General features: G+C 43.9%; 14 non-coding genes across 14 annotated transcripts; all 14 read right to left on the bottom strand.

Annotated features, from left to right (window-relative positions):
* Nucleotides 1-8719: 8719 nt before the first annotated feature.
* Nucleotides 8720-8792, bottom strand: trnam-cau (transfer RNA methionine (anticodon CAU)). Its single transcript has one exon. It is a non-coding gene; the product is annotated as a tRNA-Met (tRNA).
* Nucleotides 8793-8973: 181 nt separating this feature from the next.
* trnag-ucc (transfer RNA glycine (anticodon UCC)) lies at nucleotides 8974-9045 on the bottom strand. The gene has a single exon. It is a non-coding gene; the product is annotated as a tRNA-Gly (tRNA).
* Nucleotides 9046-9494: 449 nt separating this feature from the next.
* trnat-cgu (transfer RNA threonine (anticodon CGU)) lies at nucleotides 9495-9567 on the bottom strand. Its single transcript has one exon. It is a non-coding gene; the product is annotated as a tRNA-Thr (tRNA).
* Nucleotides 9568-10630: 1063 nt separating this feature from the next.
* Nucleotides 10631-10702, bottom strand: trnag-ucc (transfer RNA glycine (anticodon UCC)). Its single transcript has one exon. It is a non-coding gene; the product is annotated as a tRNA-Gly (tRNA).
* A 702-nt stretch (nucleotides 10703-11404) lies between these two features.
* On the bottom strand, nucleotides 11405-11476 carry trnag-ucc (transfer RNA glycine (anticodon UCC)). Its single transcript has one exon. It is a non-coding gene; the product is annotated as a tRNA-Gly (tRNA).
* Nucleotides 11477-11924: 448 nt separating this feature from the next.
* trnam-cau (transfer RNA methionine (anticodon CAU)) lies at nucleotides 11925-11997 on the bottom strand. The gene has a single exon. It is a non-coding gene; the product is annotated as a tRNA-Met (tRNA).
* Nucleotides 11998-15072: 3075 nt separating this feature from the next.
* On the bottom strand, nucleotides 15073-15145 carry trnam-cau (transfer RNA methionine (anticodon CAU)). Its single transcript has one exon. It is a non-coding gene; the product is annotated as a tRNA-Met (tRNA).
* Nucleotides 15146-15326: 181 nt separating this feature from the next.
* On the bottom strand, nucleotides 15327-15398 carry trnag-ucc (transfer RNA glycine (anticodon UCC)). Its single transcript has one exon. It is a non-coding gene; the product is annotated as a tRNA-Gly (tRNA).
* A 449-nt stretch (nucleotides 15399-15847) lies between these two features.
* trnat-cgu (transfer RNA threonine (anticodon CGU)) lies at nucleotides 15848-15920 on the bottom strand. The gene has a single exon. It is a non-coding gene; the product is annotated as a tRNA-Thr (tRNA).
* A 1063-nt stretch (nucleotides 15921-16983) lies between these two features.
* Nucleotides 16984-17055, bottom strand: trnag-ucc (transfer RNA glycine (anticodon UCC)). The gene has a single exon. It is a non-coding gene; the product is annotated as a tRNA-Gly (tRNA).
* A 448-nt stretch (nucleotides 17056-17503) lies between these two features.
* Nucleotides 17504-17576, bottom strand: trnam-cau (transfer RNA methionine (anticodon CAU)). The gene has a single exon. It is a non-coding gene; the product is annotated as a tRNA-Met (tRNA).
* A 3075-nt stretch (nucleotides 17577-20651) lies between these two features.
* Nucleotides 20652-20724, bottom strand: trnam-cau (transfer RNA methionine (anticodon CAU)). Its single transcript has one exon. It is a non-coding gene; the product is annotated as a tRNA-Met (tRNA).
* Nucleotides 20725-21427: 703 nt separating this feature from the next.
* trnam-cau (transfer RNA methionine (anticodon CAU)) lies at nucleotides 21428-21500 on the bottom strand. The gene has a single exon. It is a non-coding gene; the product is annotated as a tRNA-Met (tRNA).
* Nucleotides 21501-21681: 181 nt separating this feature from the next.
* On the bottom strand, nucleotides 21682-21753 carry trnag-ucc (transfer RNA glycine (anticodon UCC)). The gene has a single exon. It is a non-coding gene; the product is annotated as a tRNA-Gly (tRNA).
* Nucleotides 21754-21783: the final 30 nt, after the last annotated feature.

A 21783-nucleotide genomic window follows, 5' to 3' on the forward strand; every position in this document is an offset into this window, starting at 1 on the left:
TAACTGCAGTGAGGCCTCTCTCACTCGGCCCTGCTCAGTCTCTACAGTCATAGCATGAGAGTCAGTTAAACACAGAGGGGATGATTATCTGCTGGCAACCTGTACAACCACGTATTGGCCACTTATTCACAAGTGCTTTGCTGCCACTTGCTGGTTAATGTTTAATAATCGTTATCTTGTGAAGGTAAGACTGGTTTTTATTAAATTGTCTCTTGATTCTGAAAAAATATGGTACTATGCAAAAGTCTTGGGCCATCAAAGAAAATGTTTAATGCTATTTAATTGGGTTGTGTATATTTGCTCAGAACAAAAACACAATTATCATAAAAATATATGCAAATTAAAAGTGACACAATAAAAACTAACAAGAATTTCTTCTTTTCTCCATAAAGTTACTGATGCCTTGTTGGATCGCTAGATGAACCACGCTTTGGATCCTAAACCTCTCCTCAGGGGCACCCCAGCCATTCCATGTATTTGTTAAAATCCGCCACCAGCTTACTTAATTAATTAATTTAATTAAACAAATGTTAATGATGCATTGATTAGCCATAGGAGTTGTGTTAATGGTCAAGTCAAAAATATATGGGTCTATTGGATGGTTGGTGCAAATGTTTTACTAACTTTAGAAGAGATTTTGAAATGACTGGGCTGCCACACTTTGACGGACAAAATATTATAATTCTAGACCAAGATAAAGATCATTTGAACATCATTTTCTTCGACAGCCCAAGACTTTTGTACAGTTTTGTATGTGTCTTTTATACTGGTCATTATTTGTTTAAATACATGATTAATAAATTGATACTTTACAAAACATTTAATATTTTTCTGAAATTGGTAATTATTAAAAACGAATTTCACAAACTTAAATGGTTTGGCTGCGATGGGCTGGCCCCCATCCAGGGTTGTTCCCGTGCCCATTGCTTCCGGGATAGGCTCCGGAACACCCGCGATCCCAGTAGGTTAAGCGGTTTGGAAAATGGATGGATGGATAGACCTGAACTATCCACTGCTGCACTGACCCCCACCTTCTTCTTTTTTTTTCCCTTTGTCCTGTCCGGCAGCTTTAGCAGAATCATGGTCTGAATGCACTGCTGTGCCAAACATGTTTGCTTTACCATGAGGGGCTCTATAAACTCTGTATAGGCCTCTCATGTTGATCGATTTCATTTTTTAAATTTTATTTATTTATTTCATTTTTAACCCGTGAAGTATTGCAGTCGGTGAGCTGGCTGAAGAGGATGGACAGATTAGGAGGGAAAAAAAGAAGGAAAAATGTGATGGTCCACTTTACTGTGGCCTTGAGCCACATTAGAAATTTATTTCTGATATATTTAACTTAATCCTCATTTTTCTTTTGCCCATGAGCACGAAACAGCTAAATAATTAGCATGATGCAGAAGTTATTCTCAGACAGGCACTTAATCTAAAAAGCAGAAATGTCATCATACACGATGTGAGGGTGAGACTGCAGATACACTGTGTGCTGCATACAGAGGGTCTGACCTCAGGCCTTTGTGTCAGTTGTTATTATGTTTGATTTGTGATTCTCACCTGGAGGCCCATCAGCGGATGAAGAGGAGCATCAGAGGAGCCTTATGTGTGTCTCACTGACCTCAGATCTGCGCAGACTGGCACTTACTTCCTGATTCTCCATAACTTTGCTGTTTCTCTGTCTTTATCTGTTACTCAGGAGTCCTGAAGTCCAATGAAAAATCCGCTTTCTCCTATCTACTTGGCTGATACAAGTTCTGCTCACTTCTGCTTGGGTTGCATGGATCACCAGCCACTTGTCACCAACTAACAGACCACAGCCTACCTGACCAATGTCGTAACTGGTGCACCTAGGTATAAAATTTAGTCTCACTGTCTCCAAAAAAGGTCACTGTCTGGAACCCAATGGAACCACATTTTTGATTCCTTAGGCAATTTTTACACTATGTGACAAACAAAAACAACACACAAGTTTGTCTCAACACAGGCTCCATAGTCAAGAAAGCACAGCAGCACCACTACTTTCAGCTGAAGCTGAGAAAAGTCCATCTCCCATCCTCACAACATTTTACTGGGGAACTACTGAGAGCATCCTGAGCAGCTGCATCACGGTCTGATTTGGGAACTGCCTCGCCTCAGATCATAAGACCAGCGGATAGTGAGGATAGCTGAGAAGATTATTAGAGTCTCTCTCCCCTCCATCATGGACATTCACATCACACACTCCATCCGCAAAGCCACCAACATTGTGGATGACCGCACCCACCCCTCACATAATCTTTTCTCTCTGGCATCTGGAAAAGCATTCAGGCCTCCACAACCAGACTCAGAAACATGGCGCCTGACTACTGAACTCTCAGGGACTGATCTGATACCACACACAACACACACACACACACACACACACACACACACACACACACACAGCTGTGTAATTATATCTTCGTGGGGACTCTCCATTCATTTCTATGGGGAAAACTGTAACCCCAACATGACAACTTTAACCCCTACCAACCCCTTTTCTCACATTGTGGGGGACATTTGGTCCCCACAATGTAATATACACCTACTCCACACACACACACAGAGATTAGGTATTTGAATCTTTGTGGGGATTCTCCATTCATTTGTATGGGCGTAACCCCAATCCTAACTATGGCAACCTTAAACATTGCAGTAGTTACCAAGCAGTAACAGTAAGCAACCAAACAAAATGCAAGACTTTTTGAATTATTCATTTGACTGCATTAACAGAATTTAATAAAATTCAGTATCTTCTTACTTTCGGGACCAAAAACATGTCCCTACAAAGTCAAAATAACATGTTTTTATAGCACTATGTACATAACCACCCACCCAAACGCGCGCACACACACACAAACAAGCCTACCTACAGTATACCCTCCATAGATTCCTGAATGAAATATCTGTAAAGCAGTTATTATGGCATGGCGTTGGGTTTGAACATGCAGTTTTTAAGAATATTGCGCTAATTCTAAACGAAAGACTGCACTAATTCTAAAATGGCTATATAAGAACTTTATTTACCATTAAATGAATTATAAATCAAACCAAAATTTAGTCTCTCAAAAAACTTGTATATGACATATCTTTGTTCACATTATGAGAAATTAAAAACACCAGGACACAGAATGTGAATAACAAGAACTATAATGTTCTTTCTCAAAAGCGGACCAACCAACGTGGCTGAAATGCTAATTGCGTTCACCAGCTATGGAAAAAACAACAGCGGTACACCCCAAACATCGCGGTATTACGCATTACCGTAATACTGCGTAGCAAAGACATAATGTCATAAATAAATTCCAGTCAGAATTTATAGACAGAACGGCGTGGTTTCCCATTGACAAGTAGATACATGGTTTACGGCCTTGAAGGCGGTTAGATCAACAAATCCAATCACGCCCAGCCAGAACAAGCACGAGCTAAACATACTACTTTTGATTGGTTCACCTTTAAATTCGTCCCGCCCTGACAATTAATTCTCGTTTTCATTCGTTGAAAATGGCGTCAGTACATATCTTCATCCATTCGACCAATGAAAAATTTCGCTGGTTTCCATAGAAACTTAATCAGTGCAGGTTGAACATAAACTTTCTGACAGAGCGATGGCACAGAGGTAAGAAGCATCTTTTCGTATGTTTCTTGCTATTTCTTCAGATTATGTTTTGTTAGCATAGTTAATTGTATATTTCATTTTATGTCGTGATACAGTTCATGCAAATATTGCCGCAAAATATAATTGAAATATATTTAAAATTAGTAGCTTAAACTGTAGATGCTGTGGCCATTTTTCGTAATGTGATTGTTTATATTTAAATTGTAAGAGAAAATAATTGTGTTAAACTTAAAAACAATAAGACTTATGGTTGATATGATTGGTTTTACTCATCCGGTCTGTCGTAATGCGTTTCATCTGAAGATGTTATTCTGAAAAGAGCCCATATACGTTTACTTTTTAAATGTCCCATGTTGTTGAAGTAAGATTAACCGTTTGCTGGGTTCATTACCATGGCGATGTTATAACGTACCGAAGCAGCGTCCTGATTTCGCCAGCGTTACTGTACAGGTTGTGAAACAGTTTTAGCAATTTGGCCGCTTCTATCGGAGTAGCCTCGATCCCACGAGCAGCTAATGAAGGCTCCATCCCTTTCCATAGGCATTCTTGGTGAATAGCATTTAGCAAATGTCTGGAGTACGTTGAAAATTCACAGTGTCTAGTTTGGCTTTGAGAGTATCACAGACGGCTAGTTAATTATGTTAACCAGAATGAAAATTCCGAAAGCTGTTTCCTGGACCAACGACCAGCACTGGGGAGCCTGGGACCTGTGGGACGAGGTGATCGACTGGGGAGAGAGGAAAGGTTTGGAGGAGTGCTCACCAGCGATACCCCCCACTGTCCAGGCTGGGGAGGTTATGGGGGGACTGGGAGGTGTGACTGACTGGTGTAAGGGAGGGGAGGGTGTGAGAGTGATAGGCAATGCTGGCATTGTCTCTGAGACTCTTCAGGAAAATTACGGCCTGACATCTGAAGAGTGGGAAATTTATAAGACGTATTACCTTCACAAAAAGAAGAAGGTGAGGAAGATTAGGACCAGTCCGGGGGTTGGTGAGGTAAAGGGTGAGGTTAGTGGGGAAAGGGTGGAGGTGGCAGAGAGGGAAAGACATGTGGGTAAGATCTCCGGTGTACAGGTGGAGGGTGCAGACCAGAATGTAGGCATTAATAAAATGCAAAATGGAAGCAATGGGAAGCAAGGTGAGGTGGGGGTAAATATGAAGGTGGTTAAGGTGGAGGGGGGGAATATTACCCTAAAGGCAGAGGATACGAAAGGAAATGTGAAGGTGGAGGCTTTGCAAGTCCGAGTGTGTGAGTTTGGGCTTGCAGAAGTAATTTCTGGGGATGTAAATTTTGAGATTGTGGGGGTAGAAGTAGGGGAGGTAATTATTGAGGGTGTGGACATGGTGAGAGATGTAACCATATTGGAAATAATAGTAAGTGATGTACTAGTTGATATTATAAATAGAGAAAGAGGTAATGAGGAAACTGGCGGTGTAGAGATAGATGTGGGTCAGGTAGAGATAGAAGATGTAGAAGTGGTGGAAAATTAATATTAAAGTTGAGCTTGTAGAGCTCTTGACACAGAGAAGAGCCAAAATACAAGGAAGATGAAGTTGTGGTTCTTCTGCTGCTGTTTGGGGAACATTAAATGTTTAAAACAGTATCAAAGATAATGAATTAAGTGTGATAAATTTTGAGATGTATAGTGGAATGTTTATTAACAATTGTTAATGTGGCGCCCCTGAACCCCCTCGGTTGGCCGCCCCTGCCGGTTGTGTGGGGTCGGGGATGAGGACTAATCGGGGCCAGTCGGGGATCTGGCCCCGGTGCCGGGGGGGGCCCACTCCTGCACGCCCTTATTGCTCCCCTGGGCCGGACACCACATTTCATACAACACTAGGGCTTTGAGGGGCAGTGGGGAGGTTTTACTTGTACATTAGACACCACATGACACTAGGGCTGAGGAGGTGGGTTTAGGCAGGTGGGGTTCTGCCGTCTGCCAGCGGTGGGGTGCCCGTGCCTCGACTGTTCACCTGCTTTTTGCACTTTAGTTATATACACAGCTACATTAGGGCCTTGGGGTGCAGGGAGGGGGATGGGGGACTCTGCCATCTGCCAGTGGTGGGGCCCTCATACTTGAACTGCACCCACTAATTTTAATGCATTGTAGGCATAAACACACAACTCTCTCACACATGTACATGCACACTTCACATTAACATGGGACGGGGAATCAGTGGGGGCTGAGGGCCCCCCCCTAACTCTCTGTCTCTGGCCCTGTGCGGGTGGGGTGGCCCGGCAGGTAGAAGACGGCCCTGGCCGGTGTGGGCCGTCTCCTCTTGTGGGCTGTGGGCTGGGTGGTCCTTGGCTCTGCTGCGCCGTGGTGGGGCCCTGGCAGGCGGTCCGGGGTATCTAGGGATGCTCTGAGCCCTTCTAGGCGAATTGGAGGGTTCGGTTTGGGCTGGGCGGGGGGTCTGCCGCTCCTCAGTTGACGCAGGTCCACTCGTGGGGGGGTGCACTTTCTTTGTATGGATCTCCCTTAGATCATCCTGCAGTGTCGGGGAGGGGGGGGACGTGCCGGGTCGCTACAGTGGGCGGCGATCCGTCCTGCCAGGGAGCGGGCTGGGGGGACCGTCCGCCAGGGGAGTTTTCCCGGTTGATGGGGCCCTTTGGCCCTGGACCCGCTTCCCTTGGTGGAGGGCTTGCGGGAGGGACTGGGAGGCTCCCTGCCTGTCCCCCTTCTGCGGACCTCCTTTTACGGGGTTTGGCGCCCCCTTAGTCCCTCGTGGGCTCCGTCTCGGGTTGGGCGGGTGGTTGTCTTGTGGACGTATGGCCATGGGCCGTGTGTTTCTTTTGGTTGTTTGTACTCTGTATTCCCCTACACTTTATTTTCTCCATCCCACCTTTATTACTACGATTGTTGTGTCTGTGTCCCCCTCTCTCCCCGGTTCGGGGAGTTCGGAGCGGCCACACTCTTTACATTGTATCTTTAATTTAATGTAAAATAAAGTTGTCCTCCGAAGAGGGGGGGTGGTGGTGGGCAAAAAAATAATTGTTAATGCTTATTCACAGCAAAATTGAATACAATTTTAAGATGATCTTTTTAGTATTATGTTCAGAGTTACCAGTGTCACCAGGTAAGTTAATTTGATTAATTTCTTTTAAACGACACACACATAAAAATTATTAGCCTTATTATGTATTTGTGTTTAATGTATTGTCTACTTATTAAGCACCATATCTTAAGGAAATTGTCAAGGTTCTGGAAGGATGCAGGTAAAGGCAGGCGTCGGGGAAAACGAAGGAGATTTTATTCTAATAAAAACACAATGCAAAAGGCAAAAGGAAACAGACCATGAGGGGTCAAAACCAGGCTGGGAGAGCAGGGGGGAAACACAGGATCAGCAGGATTGATCCTATACAGCAGGATCGCACACGTAACAATACAATGACTGGACTGGGGAGCACAGGACGAAGAGGCACTATATGCACCACAGATGAGGAGCAGACGAGAGGGACCTGGGATCATCCACACAAGGGCTGAAACAGGAGGCAGGATTAAACGAGAAATAGATGTAGCTCATCAGCACCACACCACAGGGAAGGCGAGGGAAACAGGCATGTGGGGAGTGATAGGCATGTAGTCCAGGTCACCTGTGTTACCATAGAGTTTAACGTGTCCTGCAGTCTTATCCCCCCCCCACACCCTCTGCTTGTTCTCTTCCTCTGTTTCTATCTTCACTCCAGATCCCACACATTTCCAGCCCGCTGTTTCTGGGAAAAGCCACTTGCCAATCATCCTTGGAGCAGCAGCCATTCTCAGGATCTCCTACATCTCAGATCACCTAATAAACACAGGACCTGTCGACGACTGGAGAAAAGGAGAAACGCTGAAGCACACTGGGCATTTTGGAAGCATTTCGTCATAATAAATTACCTTTGCCTTTACTGTTTCTGTTTACAGTTTCATTATAGTTAATTGCACTTAGTTGTGATTCCTCAGTTACAAAGACAATGGGTCACTCTATCATGGGTGATGGTATGCATTTAGCTGTGCTTCCACAGGTTGTATCTGCCTTAGTAAGTGACTAAATGTCTTTTTCACAAGTGATTTTGATTATGTTTGTAGAATTAAATTAAAGGTAAACCTGGACATTGGTTAAAATAACATCTGACTGCTACAATAATACATCATACAGCGTTTTTTGTACTGATGTGCTACCTTGAGACATTCAGGTTGTATAATGAACAATTTTAATAAGAATTGTGTTAAGTAATTAACTTTCAAAATCTATCAATACCATGCAAAAGTGTAAAGGCAAATTTATGAGATACTTCTTACAATAAACGGAAGTAGTCTACCCATTTAAAGAGGCTTTACATCGTACAGCTTATACTGGTCTGGTTGGTGGGTATAAAGGATCAATTAGAAATCTTCCTCCTCCAAATGTATCATATCATTTCATGAGTTTTGGTAGAGTGGGGGTAGCAGGATAATAATAGGATTTACTGGTTATTTTTGATAAGGTAAAATTGCAAGACGCAGAAAAATAAAAACTTGTGTATGGTCAGAATTATCAGTGGTAGGAGATTTTGTCCCTACTACCATCTGGGAAAAGAACATTCTGGTGCTTATCTGTGAAGAAGCAATTTCAGGAGATATAAATCCTTGGAAAAAGTAGTCTCAAACTCTATAAATAGGGTGCAATTAGTTTTTTCACGCAGTGGAAATTGAAATGTTTTTTTAATGTTGATGACGACTGTAACAGGTCAAAAGGTGGCGCCAAAGATCCCCAGTAATGCATCGGCCATTAATGTAAAGATATCCCCCTGCCTCACCATGCATGACTTTTTGCTCAATTGGCTACTGTTCCAGGTGAAATTTTAGCCATGGGATGCGGATGACTGTTCAGATGCTTGCATCTGAGATCAGTTTGGGCTAGACGTTGAAATTGGAAGGTTTGTGGATCCGCTATGAGACGAATAATGGTATCTACTTCTGAAGAAGTTCTTTGCACAGTAATGGAAGTACGCTGGGCTCATGCAACATGAGTGACATAAAAACATCTATTAGAGTCTGTGGGAGAGTGATTTTGTAAAAGTGCAGCTATGCATGGGAACTGTTTCAGCAAGTAAACAAACTGCCCCGTGTGAGGGTTGAACTCACGACCTTCAGATTATGAGACTGACGCGCTACCGACTGCGCTAACGAGGCTTTCACTGATGTAAGCAGCCCTGTTTGCCAGTGTGCTAACACATCTGGAAGGCAGATGAATAAATCGATGGAGTAATGCTTGTTTCAGTTTCTATAATGCAGTGGGATATTGAAGGCATGCTGTTCAGCTGGACTATAAGCACCTGAAGACACTCACAGAGAAGGAGGTCATAAGTAAGGCTGCGTTGGCCGGGAATCGAACCCAGGTCCACTGCTTGGAAGGCAGCTATGCTAGCCACTATACCACCAACGCCGAAGTTGAAAAAGCTTCGTAGCGATTATCTTTTATCTTTCCACAACCCTGCTAGCAATATGTCTGTTTCTGGTCCAGGTCTGGTGTTGTGATACAAGTGTAACAGTCAACAAGTATATGGCCCTCGTCACAGATTTTGCTGTTGCCGAATTTTGTTGTTGCTCGATTGGCTACTGTTGCAGGTGAAATCTTAGCCATGGGATGCGGATGACTGTACAGATGCTTGCATCTGAGATCAGTTTGGGCTAGACGTTGAAATTGGAAGGTTTGTGGATCCGCTATGAGACGAATAATGGCATCTACTTCTGAAGAAGTTCTTTTGCACAGTTATGGAAGTACGCTGGGCTGATGCCACATGATTGACATAAAAACATCTATTAGAATCTGTGGGAGAGTGATTTTGTAAAAGTGCAGCTATGCATGGGAACTGTTTCAGCAAGTAAATAAACTGCCCCGTGTGAGGGTCGAACTCACGACCTTCAGATTACGAGACTGACGCGCTACCGACTGCGCTAAAGAGGCTTTCACTGACGTAAGCAGCCCTGTTTGCCAGTGTGCTAACACATCTGGAAGGCAGATATATAGATTGACGGAGTAATGCTTCTTTCAGTTTCTATAATGCAGCGGGTTATTGATGACATGCTGTTCAGCGGGACTATAAGTAGGGACTTGGAAATTTTTCACCAAATTGTCTTGATTAACTTCACACCTATTTTAATGGAAAGAGATAAAAAAATCATAAAAAATGATACCTCATTTGTCAATATATCTTTAATAGAACCAGAGATATTGAAGATTTAACATGCCTGAAATCGGATTTTTGTTCTAATGTAATTACAATTAGAGCTGCAGAAAAAACTGTGACTTCTTAGAACAACTTCGTTCTGCATAGGCGGAGGGCAGCCTGCCCCTCATTCAATAAATGTAAGAAATTGTAAATAGGGTATGGTGCACTTAAACAACCAGAACTTTGCCAATATCTAACCAATCTTAGTGATTTTTGTTGTTGAATGTTGAAATGAAAATTTACTTGGGGGTATCTACATTAACTGGCATGATGTCTAACCAATCAGGAGCCAGATCAGTGGTCACGTGACATTGATCCATCCTCCGTACAGCACATAAAATCCCTTCAATCTTCAATCATCCAGAAGTGGGCACACGATTGTATAGTGTGGGCATGCATCAATCGTCATCATAGTTGGCAATATTCACATTTAGGGTGCAATAAATATGCCTGTGCACAAATAATCGATGCCCCACGATTCTTTCGATTTTTATTTAGTGCGTGAAAGTTACCTTGTTTTCAAATTGTTGTTGCTCCTCGAATACTGAACCGATTTTGATCCAGTAAAAAATAAGAAAATCAAGGATAAATAAATTATTCAAAACGGCGGATATCTCATAAGTTGAATGCAGAGCTAGCCGCGAAAACCGCATATTCGCACCCACACCCTGTAGCCACCGCTGAAAAAATGATGACGTCATCACACGGAATATAAGAGTGAGCGACCAAAGCAGGATTTCCAAGTCCCTACTATAAGCACCTGAAGACACTCACAGAGAAGGAGGTCATAAGTAAGGCTGCGTTGGCCGGGAATCGAACCCGGGTCAACTGCTTGGAAGGCAGCTATGCTAGCCACTATACCACCAACGCCTAAGTTGAGAAATCTTCGTAGCGATTATCTTTTGTCTTTCCACAAACCTGCTAGCAGTATGTCTGGTTCTGGTCCAGGTCTGGTGTTGTGATACAAGTGTAACAGAGAACAAGTATATGGCCCTCGTCACAGATTTTGCTGTTGCCGAATTTTGTTGTTGCTCGATTGGCTACTGTTGCAGGTGAAATCTTAGCCATGGGATGCGGATGACTGTACAGATGCTTGCATCTGAGATCAGTTTGGGCTAGACGTTGAAATTGGAAGGTTTGTGGATCCGCTATGAGACGAGTAATGGTATCTACTTCTTAAGAAGTTCTTTGCACAGTTATGGAAGTACGCTGGGCTGATGCCACATGAGTGACATAAAAACATCTATTAGAATCTGTGGGAGAGTGATTTTGTAAAAGTGCAGCTATGCATGGGAACTGTTTCAGCAAGTAAATAAACTGCCCCGTGTGAGGGTCGAACTCACGACCTTCAGATTATGAGACTGACGCACCACCGACTGCGCTAACGAGGATTTCACTGACATAAGCAGCCCTGTTTGCCAGTGTGCTAACACATCTGGAAGGCAGATGTATAAATCGATGGAGTAATGCTTCTTTCAGTTTCTATAATGCAGTGGGATATTGATGGCATGCTGTTCAGCTGGACTATAAGCACCTGAAGACACTCACAGAGAAGGAGGTCATAAGTAAGGCTGCGTTGGCCGGGAATCGAACCCGGGCCAACTGCTTGGAAGGCAGCTATGCTAGCCACTATACCACCAACGCCTAAGTTGCAAAAGTTTCGTAGCGATTATCTTTTATCTTTCCACAAACCTGCTAGCAGTATGTCTGGTCCTGGTCCAGGTCTGGTGTTGTGATACAAGTGTAACAGTCAACAAGTATATGGCCCTCGTCACAGATTTTGCTGTTGCCGAATTTTGTTGATGCTCGATTGGCTACTGTTGCAGGTGAAATCTTAGCCATGGGATGCGGATGACTGTACAGATGCTTGCATCTGAGATCAGTTTGGGCTAGACGTTGAAATTGGAAGGTTTGTGGATCCGCTATGAGACGAATAATGGTATCTACTTCTGAAGAAGTTCTTTGCACAGTAATGGAAGTACGCTGGGCTCATGCAACATGAGTGACATAAGAACATCTATTAGAGTCTGTGGGAGAGTGATTTTGTAAAAGTGCAGCTATGCATGGGAACTGTTTCAGCAAGTAAACAAACTGCCCCGTGTGAGGGTTGAACTCATGACCTTCAGATTATGAGACTGACGCGCTACCGACTGCGCTAACGAGGCTTTCACTGACATAAGCAGCCCTGTTTGCCAGTGTGCTAACACATCTGGAAGGCAGATGTATAAATCGACGGAGTAATGCTTCTTTCAGTTCCTATAACGCAGCGGGTTATTGATGACATGCTGTTCAGCTGGACTATAAGCACCTGAAGACACTCACAGAGAAGGAGGTCATAAGTAAGGCTGCATTGGACAGGAATCGAACCCGGGTCAACTGCTTGGAAGGCAGCTATGCTAGCCACTATACCACCAAAGCCTAAGTTGAGAAATCTTCGTAGCGATTATCTTTTGTCTTTCCACAAACCTGCTAGCAGTATGTCTGGTTCTGGTCCAGGTCTGGTGTTGTGATACAAGTGTAACAGAGAACAAGTATATGGCCCTCGTCACAGATTTTGCTGTTGCCGAATTTTGTTGTTGCTCGATTGGCTACTGTTGCAGGTGAAATCTTAGCCATGGGATGCGGATGACTGTACAGATGCTTGCATCTGAGATCAGTTTGGGCTAGACGTTGAAATTGGAAGGTTTGTGGATCCGCTATGAGACGAGTAATGGTATCTACTTCTGAAGAAGTTCTTTGCACAGTTATGGAAGTACGCTGGGCTGATGCCACATGAGTGACATAAAAACAAAAAAAGCTTCGTAGCGATTATCTTTTATCTTTCCACAAACCTGCTAGCAGTATGTCTGGTTCTGGTCCAGGTCTGGTGTTGTGATACAAGTGTACACAAGTGTGTCAGTTGTCCTCTTTCCTACAAAAAACTAATGCCAATGAATTATACCAGTCTGGCTTTAGACCAAACCATAGCACAGAAACTGCTCTAGTCAAAGTAATGAATGATTTACTTGTGGCTTCTGACCGTGGCTGTGTATCTCTGTTGGTATTGCTTGATTTAACTGCAGCGTTCGATACTGTGGACCATAATATCCTCTTGGACCGGTTATAAGGTGTAGTTGGCATTACAGGGACAGCGCTCTCTTGGTTCCGCTCAATTTTGTCTGATCGCTATCAGTATGCCCATGTGAATAATGAATCATCCAAGGCCACTAAAGTTGAATATGGTGTCCCACAGGGATCAGTCCTGGGCCTGCTACTGTTTACCCTATACATGCTACCTCTTGGTAACATTATTAGAAATCATGGTATTGGGTTTCATTGTTATGCAGATGATACACAGTTGTACATATCTGTTAACCCTGATGATATATCACTGCTATCTCGGTTAGAAGACTGTCTATTAGATATCCAGTGCTGGATGGCAAAAAATTTCCTTATGTTAAACACAGAAAAAACAGAAGTTCTGGTAATTGGTCCCAAGGCTGCTAGAAATAAGTTCCACCACCTCAACGTTGGTAACCTTCCTACACAACCTAACATGGTAGTTAGAAATCTTGGCGTTCTTGTCGATTCAGATCTATGCTTTGATGCTCACATAAGAAGTATTACTAGAACTGCATTTTATCATCTACGGAACATAGCCAAGCTTCGTAAGATGCTCTCACTTAATGATGCAGAAAAACTAATACATGCCTTCGTAAGTTCCAGACTGGATTACTGTAATGTCCTCCTATCGGGTTGCCCGTCTGGATCCTTGCATAAACTTCAGATGGTACAGAATGCTGCAGCCAGAGTTCTAACAAACACTAAAAAATTTGATCATATTACACAGTCTTATCCTCTCTTCATTGGCTGCCAGTTAAGTCTCGAATTGACTATAAAATACTGCTATTAACTTATAAAGCACTAAATGGCCTTGCACCAGAATACCTTAGTGAACTGCTGACCACATACAACCCTCCACGCTTGCTTCGCTCTCAAGCCATGGGATATCTGTTAGTGCCTAGGGTAGAAAGAGCTACGGCAGGCTGCAGAGCTTTCTCCTACAAAGCTCCTCAGCTGTGGAATGGTCTTCCACCGGATGTGCGGGTTTCAGGTTCACTCTCAATATTCAAGTCCAGACTAAAAACACACCTGTTTAGTTTAGCGTATAGGGACACTAGTTCTAGCCCTAGCTAACTCTTCACTCCCAGTCAGACCTGTAGTGTGAGGTGTAGAGCTGGGTGGGGATCGGTGCCATTGGCTTTGGATGAACTGGATTGTCAGTGCTGTCACTCTAGCTTTGCAATCTCTTGTGGAACTGGAGTGCTGACATTTCAGGGACTCCCCATGCCGGCATTCCCACTTGCCTCTCCCTCCTACTGATGCTGCCATAGCCATATCTGCCGGAGCTTGCAGATTGCACTTCATATTGTACTCACCTAGCTTTTAGCACTGCCAATAGCCTCCTCTACTATGCCTAATTGTACATTTTATTTCCCCTACTCCTCCTGGGGGGTAATGCCTGGAGACCTCAATCTATCAAGATATCCAGCACACCCGACCACCACCAGTGACGTCCCTGCATCCAGCTCGCCGTTCTGATCTTCCATGTATGACCCGCTGCCTTACCTCTGGTTGCCTGGCAATTGGAAGAAGACTTGGCTTCGGCATTGGCTTATCTTCCTTGCTCTTCTCTCTCTATTTGACTATCCCTGCCGGCCCCTGGAGGATGGGCTTCCCCTTTGAGTCTGGTCCCTCTCAAGGTTTCTTCCTTCTAGGGAGTTTTTCCTTGCCACTGTCGCCTATGGCTTACTCACTGGGGGCTTTGGGTGAGGATACTGTAAAGCGCTTTGAGACAATGTAATGTTGTGATAATGCGCTATATAAAAATAATTTTGTTGTTGTTGTTGTGTAACAGTCAACAAGTATATGGCCCTCGTCACAGATTTTGCTGTTGCCGAATTTTGTTGATGCTCGATTGGCTACTGTTGCAGGTGAAATCTTAGCCATGGGATGCGGATGACTGTACAGATGCTTGCATCTGAGATCAGTTTGGGCTAGACGTTGAAATTGGAAGGTTTGTGGATCCGCTATGAGACGAGTAATGGTATCTACTTCTGAAGAAGTTCTTTTGCACAGTTATGGAAGTACGCTGGGCTGATGCCACATGAGTGACATAAAAAGATCAATTAGAATCTGTGGGAGAGTGATTTTGTAAAAGTGCAGCTATGCATGGGAACTGTTTCAGCAAGTAAATAAATTGCCCCGTGTGAGGGTCGAACTCACAACCTTCAGATTATGAGACTGACGCGCTACCGACTGCGCTAACGAGGCTTTCACTGACATAAGCAGCCCTGTTTGCCAGTGTGCTAACACATCTGGAAGGCAGATGTATAAATCGACGGAGTAATGCTTCTTTCAGTTCCTATAACGCAGCGGGTTATTGATGACATGCTGTTCAGCTGGACTATAAGCACCTGAAGACACTCACAGAGAAGGAGGTCATAAGTAAGGCTGCGTTGGCCGGGAATCGAACCCAGGTCCACTGCTTGGAAGGCAGCTATGCTAGCCACTATACCACCAACGCCGAAGTTGAAAAAGCTTCGTAGCTATTATCTTTTATCTTTCCACAACCCTGCTAGCAATATGTCTGTTTCTGGTCCAGGTCTGGTGTTGTGATACAAGTGTAACAGTCAACAAGTATATGGCCCTCGTCACAGATTTTGCTGTTGCCGAATTTTGTTGTTGCTCGATTGGCTACTGTTGCAGGTGAAATCTTAGCCATGGGATGCGGATGACTGTACAGATGCTTGCATCTGAGATCAGTTTGGGCTAGACGTTGAAATTGGAAGGTTTGTGGATCCGCTATGAGACGAATAATGGCATCTACTTCTGAAGAAGTTCTTTTGCACAGTTATGGAAGTACGCTGGGCTGATGCCACATGATTGACATAAAAACATCTATTAGAATCTGTGGGAGAGTGATTTTGTAAAAGTGCAGCTATGCATGGGAACTGTTTCAGCAAGTAAATAAACTGCCCCGTGTGAGGGTCGAACTCACGACCTTCAGATTACGAGACTGACGCGCTACCGACTGCGCTAAAGAGGCTTTCACTGACGTAAGCAGCCCTGTTTGCCAGTGTGCTAACACATCTGGAAGGCAGATATATAGATTGATGGAGTAATGCTTCTTTCAGTTTCTATAATGCAGCGGGTTATTGATGACATGCTGTTCAGCGGGACTATAAGTAGGGACTTGGAAATTTTTCACCAAATTGTCTTGATTAACTTCACACCTATTTTAATGGAAAGAGATAAAAAAATCATAAAAAATGATACCTCATTTGTCAATATATCTTTAATAGAACCAGAGATATTGAAGATTTAACATGCCTGAAATCGGATTTTTGTTCTAATGTAATTACAATTAGAGCTGCAGAAAAAACTGTGAGTTCTTAGAACAACTTCGTTCTGCATAGGCGGAGGGCAGCCTGCCCCTCATTCAATAAATGTAAGAAATTGTAAATAGGGTATGGTGCACTTAAACAACCAGAACTTTGCCAATATCTAACCAATCTTAGTGATTTTTGTTGTTGAATGTTGAAATGAAAATTTACTTGGGGGTATCTACATTAACTGGCATGATGTCTAACCAATCAGGAGCCAGATCAGTGGTCACGTGACATTGATCCATCCTCCGTACAGCACATAAAATCCCTTCAATCTTCAATCATCCAGAAGTGGGCACACGATTGTATAGTGTGGGCATGCATCAATCGTCATCATAGTTGGCAATATTCACATTTAGGGTGCAATAAATATGCCTGTGCACAAATAATCGATGCCCCACGATTCTTTCGATTTTTATTTAGTGCGTGAAAGTTACCTTGTTTTCAAATTGTTGTTGCTCCTCGAATACTGAACCGATTTTGATCCAGTAAAAAATAAGAAAATCAAGGATAAATAAATTATTCAAAACGGCGGATATCTCATAAGTTGAATGCAGAGCTAGCCGCGAAAACCGCATATTCGCACCCACACCCTGTAGCCACCGCTGAAAAAATGATGACGTCATCACACGGAATATAAGAGTGAGCGACCAAAGCAGGATTTCCAAGTCCCTACTATAAGCACCTGAAGACACTCACAGAGAAGGAGGTCATAAGTAAGGCTGCGTTGGCCGGGAATCGAACCCGGGTCAACTGCTTGGAAGGCAGCTATGCTAGCCACTATACCACCAACGCCTAAGTTGAGAAATCTTCGTAGCGATTATCTTTTGTCTTTCCACAAACCTGCTAGCAGTATGTCTGGTTCTGGTCCAGGTCTGGTGTTGTGATACAAGTGTAACAGAGAACAAGTATATGGCCCTCGTCACAGATTTTGCTGTTGCCGAATTTTGTTGATGCTCGATTGGCTACTGTTGCAGGTGAAATCTTAGCCATGGGATGCGGATGACTGTACAGATGCTTGCATCTGAGATCAGTTTGGGCTAGACGTTGAAATTGGAAGGTTTGTGGATCCGCTATGAGACGAATAATGGTATCTACTTCTGAAGAAGTTCTTTGCACAGTAATGGAAGTACGCTGGGCTCATGCAACATGAGTGACATAAGAACATCTATTAGAGTCTGTGGGAGAGTGATTTTGTAAAAGTGCAGCTATGCATGGGAACTGTTTCAGCAAGTAAACAAACTGCCCCGTGTGAGGGTTGAACTCATGACCTTCAGATTATGAGACTGACGCGCTACCGACTGCGCTAACAAGGCTTTCACTGACATAAGCAGCCCTGTTTGCCAGTGTGCTAACACATCTGGAAGGCAGATGTATAAATCGACGGAGTAATGCTTCTTTCAGTTCCTATAACGCAGCGGGTTATTGATGACATGCTGTTCAGCTGGACTATAAGCACCTGAAGACACTCACAGAGAAGGAGGTCATAAGTAAGGCTGCATTGGACAGGAATCAAACCCGGGTCAACTGCTTGGAAGGCAGCTATGCTAGCCACTATACCACCAAAGCCTAAGTTGAGAAATCTTCGTAGCGATTATCTTTTGTCTTTCCACAAACCTGCTAGCAGTATGTCTGGTTCTGGTCCAGGTCTGGTGTTGTGATACAAGTGTAACAGAGAACAAGTATATGGCCCTCGTCACAGATTTTGCTGTTGCCGAATTTTGTTGTTGCTCGATTGGCTACTGTTGCAGGTGAAATCTTAGCCATGGGATGCGGATGACTGTACAGATGCTTGCATCTGAGATCAGTTTGGGCTAGACGTTGAAATTGGAAGGTTTGTGGATCCGCTATGAGACGAGTAATGGTATCTACTTCTGAAGAAGTTCTTTGCACAGTTATGGAAGTACGCTGGGCTGATGCCACATGAGTGACATAAAAACAAAAAAAGCTTCGTAGCGATTATCTTTTATTTTTCCACAAACCTGCTAGCAGTATGTCTGGTTCTGGTCCAGGTCTGGTGTTGTGATACAAGTGTACACAAGTGTGTCAGTTGTCCTCTTTCCTACAAAAAACTAATGCCAATGAATTATACCAGTCTGGCTTTAGACCAAACCATAGCACAGAAACTGCTCTAGTCAAAGTAATGAATGATTTACTTGTGGCTTCTGACCGTGGCTGTGTATCTCTGTTGGTATTGCTTGATTTAACTGCAGCGTTCGATACTGTGGACCATAATATCCTCTTGGACCGGTTATAAGGTGTAGTTGGCATTACAGGGACAGCGCTCTCTTGGTTCCGCTCAATTTTGTCTGATCGCTATCAGTATGCCCATGTGAATAATGAATCATCCAAGGCCACTAAAGTTGAATATGGTGTCCCACAGGGATCAGTCCTGGGCCTGCTACTGTTTACCCTATACATGCTACCTCTTGGTAACATTATTAGAAATCATGGTATTGGGTTTCATTGTTATGCAGATGATACACAGTTGTACATATCTGTTAACCCTGATGATATATCACTGCTATCTCGGTTAGAAGACTGTCTATTAGATATCCAGTGCTGGATGGCAAAAAATTTCCTTATGTTAAACACAGAAAAAACAGAAGTTCTGGTAATTGGTCCCAAGGCTGCTAGAAATAAGTTCCACCACCTCAACGTTGGTAACCTTCCTACACAACCTAACATGGTAGTTAGAAATCTTGGCGTTCTTGTCGATTCAGATCTATGCTTTGATGCTCACATAAGAAGTATTACTAGAACTGCATTTTATCATCTACGGAACATAGCCAAGCTTCGTAAGATGCTCTCACTTAATGATGCAGAAAAACTAATACATGCCTTCGTAAGTTCCAGACTGGATTACTGTAATGTCCTCCTATCGGGTTGCCCGTCTGGATCCTTGCATAAACTTCAGATGGTACAGAATGCTGCAGCCAGAGTTCTAACAAACACTAAAAAATTTGATCATATTACACAGTCTTATCCTCTCTTCATTGGCTGCCAGTTAAGTCTCGAATTGACTATAAAATACTGCTATTAACTTATAAAGCACTAAATGGCCTTGCACCAGAATACCTTAGTGAACTGCTGACCACATACAACCCTCCACGCTTGCTTCGCTCTCAAGCCATGGGATATCTGTTAGTGCCTAGGGTAGAAAGAGCTACGGCAGGCTGCAGAGCTTTCTCCTACAAAGCTCCTCAGCTGTGGAATGGTCTTCCACCGGATGTGCGGGTTTCAGGTTCACTCTCAATATTCAAGTCCAGACTAAAAACACACCTGTTTAGTTTAGCGTATAGGGACACTAGTTCTAGCCCTAGCTAACTCTTCACTCCCAGTCAGACCTGTAGTGTGAGGTGTAGAGCTGGGTGGGGATCGGTGCCATTGGCTTTGGATGAACTGGATTGTCAGTGCTGTCACTCTAGCTTTGCAATCTCTTGTGGAACTGGAGTGCTGACATTTCAGGGACTCCCCATGCCGGCATTCCCACTTGCCTCTCCCTCCTACTGATGCTGCCATAGCCATATCTGCCGGAGCTTGCAGATTGCACTTCATATTGTACTCACCTAGCTTTTAGCACTGCCAATAGCCTCCTCTACTATGCCTAATTGTACATTTTATTTCCCCTACTCCTCCTGGGGGGTAATGCCTGGAGACCTCAATCTATCAAGATATCCAGCACACCCGACCACCACCAGTGACGTCCCTGCATCCAGCTCGCCGTTCTGATCTTCCATGTATGACCCGCTGCCTTACCTCTGGTTGCCTGGCAATTGGAAGAAGACTTGGCTTCGGCATTGGCTTATCTTCCTTGCTCTTCTCTCTCTATTTGACTATCCCTGCCGGCCCCTGGAGGATGGGCTTCCCCTTTGAGTCTGGTCCCTCTCAAGGTTTCTTCCTTCTAGGGAGTTTTTCCTTGCCACTGTCGCCTATGGCTTACTCACTGGGGGCTTTGGGTGAGGATACTGTAAAGCGCTTTGAGACAATGTAATGTTGTGATAATGCGCTATATAAAAATAATTTTGTTGTTGTTGTTGTGTAACAGTCAACAAGTATATGGCCCTCGTCACAGATTTTGCTGTTGCCGAATTTTGTTGATGCTCGATTGGCTACTGTTGCAGGTGAAATCTTAGCCATGGGATGTGGATGACTGTACAGATGCTTGCATCTGAGATCAGTTTGGGCTAGACGTTGAAATTGGAAGGTTTGTGGATCCGCTATGAGACGAGTAATGGTATCTACTTCTGAAGAAGTTCTTTTGCACAGTAATGGAAGTACGCTGGGCTCAAGCAACATGAGTGACATAAAAACATCTATTAGGGTCTGTGGGAGAGTGATTTTGTAAAAGTGCAGCTATGCATGGGAACTGTTTCAGCAAGTAAACAAACTGCCCCGTGTGAGGGTCGAACTCACAACCTTCAGATTATGAGACTGACGCGCTACCGACTGCGCTAACGAGGCTTTCACTGGCATACGCAGCCCTGTTTTGCCAGTGTGCTAACTCATCTGGAAGGCAGATATATAGATTGATGGAGTAATGCTTTTTTCAGTTTCTATAACGCAGCGGGATATTGATGGCATGCTGTTCAGCTGGACTATAAGCACCTGAAGACACTCACAGAGAAGGAGGTCATAAGTAAGGCTGCGTTGGCCAGGAATCGAACCCAGGTCCACTGCTTGGAAGGCAGCTATGCTAGCCACTATACCACCAATGCCGAAGTTGAAAAAGTTTCGTAGCGATTATCTTTTATCTTTCCACAAACCTGCTAGCAGTATGTCTGGTTCTGGTCCAGGTCTGGTGTTGTGATACAAGTGTAACAGTCAACAAGTATATGGCCCTCGTCACAGATTTTGCTGTTGCCGAATTTTGTTGATGCTCGATTGGCTACTGTTGCAGGTGAAATCTTAGCCATGGGATGCGGATGACTGTACAGATGCTTGCATCTGAGATCAGTTTGGGCTAGACGTTGAAATTGGAAGGTTTGTGGATCCGCTATGAGACGAGTAATGGTATCTACTTCTGAAGAAGTTCTTTTGCACAGTAATGGAAGTACGCTGGGCTCATGCAACATGAGTGACATAAAAACATCTATTAGAGTCTGTGGGAGAGTGATTTTGTAAAAGTGCAGCTATGCATGGGAACTGTTTCAGCAAGTAAATAAACTGCCCCGTGTGAGGGTCGAACTCACGACCTTCAGATTATGAGACTGACGCGCTACCGACTGCGCTAACGAGGCTTTCACTGACATAAGCAGCCCTGTTTGCCAGTGTGCTAACACATCTGGAAGGCAGATGTATAAATCGATGGAGTAATGCTTCTTTCAGTTCCTATAACGCAGCGGGTTATTGATGACATGCTGTTCAGCTGGACTATAAGCACCTGAAGACACTCACAGAGAAGGAGGTCATAAGTAAGGCTGCGTTGGCCGGGAATCGAACCCGGGTCAACTGCTTGGAAGGCAGCTATGCTAGCCACTATACCACCAACGCCGAAGTTGAAAAAGCTTCGTAGCGATTATC

This window comes from Brienomyrus brachyistius, chromosome 4, assembly GCF_023856365.1.
Source record: "Brienomyrus brachyistius isolate T26 chromosome 4, BBRACH_0.4, whole genome shotgun sequence".
NCBI classification, from domain to species: Eukaryota; Metazoa; Chordata; class Actinopteri; order Osteoglossiformes; family Mormyridae; genus Brienomyrus; species Brienomyrus brachyistius.